The following is a 2833-nucleotide window of genomic DNA, read 5'->3' as shown; positions in this document are numbered from 1 at the left end:
AGGTCATGGTTCAATGCCCCTTTGGTGCGGCCCATGTTTTGCCTAGGTGCCTATGGCATTTGAAACCTCCTTCATTGTTGCAACAACATTATGCTCATGTCCAAAACCCCTCTTGGTGCAGTAACATGCCATGAAATTGCACTGATGACTTGTTTGTCCTATGCATAGGGCATTGCACCCATGTGCAACGCATTAGCCACCCATTAAAGGCATCCTTGTTATCATGGTAGTGTCATGTTGTGTCAAAAGCCTTCCTTAGTTGTAGCAACATGTCATGACATTACGCTTATGGCCTATCAATCCACCTCGATGTAGAGGGTTAAGTGCCCTCATGTTAGTGCTAGGGAAGGAGAGGCTACACCACGCTCATTGCCATTGTGGCCACGAGTTGCACACCACACATGTTAAAGAGCCCATGTGTGTGTGCTTACTACTTATCCACATGTCATGGTTATAACCAAGGTCATGGCTCGATGCCTCTTTGGTGCAACCCATGCTTTGCCTAGGTGTCCACCTTAACTCACTTGTCTCTCCCCTCTCACCCCTTTTAAAGATAATTTTAAACCATTTTAGAAATTTATGAAGAAGATATCACATATGATAAAGGAGAGATAATGGATTTATTAAAAAATAGAAAAATTCAATAATGGATTTATTAAAAATTAGAAAAATTCAAAAATTACATTTTCACTTTCAAACCTTCTTTTCAAAGTTTCCTTTCAAGGGAAAAATACTAGTAAGCCAAAATTCCAACCTTGAATTTTGGCCAACTTGGCCCACGCCACTTGCTATTGTGTGCAATGCATGCTTACTATGCACAGGGGCGCATCTGATAAGGATATACAATCAAGTTGAGAAAGTCAAGGGAGAAAATCAAGGGATTTCCACGTTTGAATATATGTAGTTATACCATTTATTTGTATAGTTACTCAATTTGTTTTGTTCCCTATTTCTTTGTAATCAGTTTACTATTTTCATGCTCATACAATCTGTATATATGCTAACCACATCAATGAGAATCATAATGCAATAATTCTTCAATTTCTCTCTTCCAAAAATCCTTTATGGTATCAGAGCCAAGGTTTGTTCTTTAATTTTTTTTTCCCAGCCACGTTCTTCAATCTTCAGCAAGCCTTTCATCCTCCTCATTCCAATGGCCACTGAGAATTCTCAAATCATCATTCCTAATGCCCAGGAACCCACAAAACCACTAACCATGATTACTATCCATAACTCCATTAAACTCACACCCACCAACTATTTTTCTTGGAAAACCCAAATGGAAGCCATTCTCATCGGCTATGATCTACAAAAATTCATTGATGGATCCCACCCTGCTCCTCCAACCACCATTACCACCAATAATGTTGTCTCTACTAACCCTGCATACCAAACATGGTTACGTCAAGACAAACTATTATTTGGAGCCCTTGTCGACACTCTCTCACCTACTCTAGTTCCTCTTATCACCCAATCAAAAACCTCTTATGAAGCCTGGCAAATTTTGGCCAACACCTATGCTCGCCCATCTCGTGGCCATATCAAGCAACTCAAAGACCATCTTAAAAACATCACCAAAGGTTCTCAGTCCATTATAGACTACATGTAGTCCATTAAAACCCGGGCCGATGAACTTGCTGCTCTTGGTAAGCCTCTTGACCAAGAAGATCTGATTGAAAAAGTACTTAAAGGCCTTGATGAAAATTATCAGTCCATCATTGATGCTGTCAACGGTCGTGATTCCACCATCTCTTTTGATGAACTCCATGAAAAACTCATCAACAAAGAATTGTCTCTCCGCAATAAGATAAGCCCCTCACCCCTACCGGCATCTGCTCATGCCACCAATGTTCGCTCCACTCCATGGTCTGTCACCAATCGCACTCCTCGGCTCCCTGGGTCCACATCCGCACCCACTCAAGGTATCATAAGAAATTCTCCCACCAACACCCGTGACAACCGTCCTCCTGCTCATCCATTCCTTGGTCGCTGCCAATGGTGCAGTACTCAAGGTCATGTAGTCTCCCGTTGTCCTCTTTTCTGACAACAGTTTCCGCAGGTGCAACCACCTCCTCGTCCCGGCAATTCATCACAATCTCGACCACCAGCTCCTTGGCAAGCTCAAGCAAATGTTGCAACCACCATTCCCCCCAACACCACATGGCTACTTGATAGTGGAGCCTCACATCATGTCACCACTGACCTACACAATCTTGCTCTCCACGGTCCTTTTGATGGCACAGATGAAATTATGATCGGCGATGGCTCTGGTCTCCCCATATCTCACACTGGTTCCACCTCTCTTACCACTCCCTCTCACTCCTTTACTTTATCTAATGTTTTATGTGTTCCCACCATGAAACGTAATCTTATTTCTATTTCTCAATTTTGCAAGTCTAACAATACTTCCATTGAGTTCTTACCCTCTTCTTTTCATGTGAAGGATCTTCACACGAGGGCAATCCTTTTGCAGGGTCGAACTAAGGATGGTGTGTATGAATGACCACTCTTCACTACCCAGTCACGTCCTCTAATTGCGTTTTCTAGTGTCAAGACCACTTTGTCCGAGTGGCATCATAGGCTCGGTCATCCTTCTTTGTCAATCTTCAAAAATATTATGTCTTCGTTTCATTTAGATGTTTCTCGTCCATCCAATTTCAATTTTAATTGTAATTCGTGTCAATGCAATAAAAGTCATAAATTACCATTTTCTACTTCTACTCTCTCTACCTCTTCCCCTCTTGAAGTTATATTTATTGATATATGGACATCACCAGTCTACTCTACTGATAACTTTAAATACTATGTCATCTTTGTCGACCATTTTACAAAA

The sequence above is a fragment of the Vitis vinifera genome, chromosome 18 (assembly GCF_030704535.1).
Source record: "Vitis vinifera cultivar Pinot Noir 40024 chromosome 18, ASM3070453v1".
Classification (NCBI taxonomy): Eukaryota; Viridiplantae; Streptophyta; class Magnoliopsida; order Vitales; family Vitaceae; genus Vitis; species Vitis vinifera.
Note: the sequence above shows the minus strand (reverse complement) of the source record.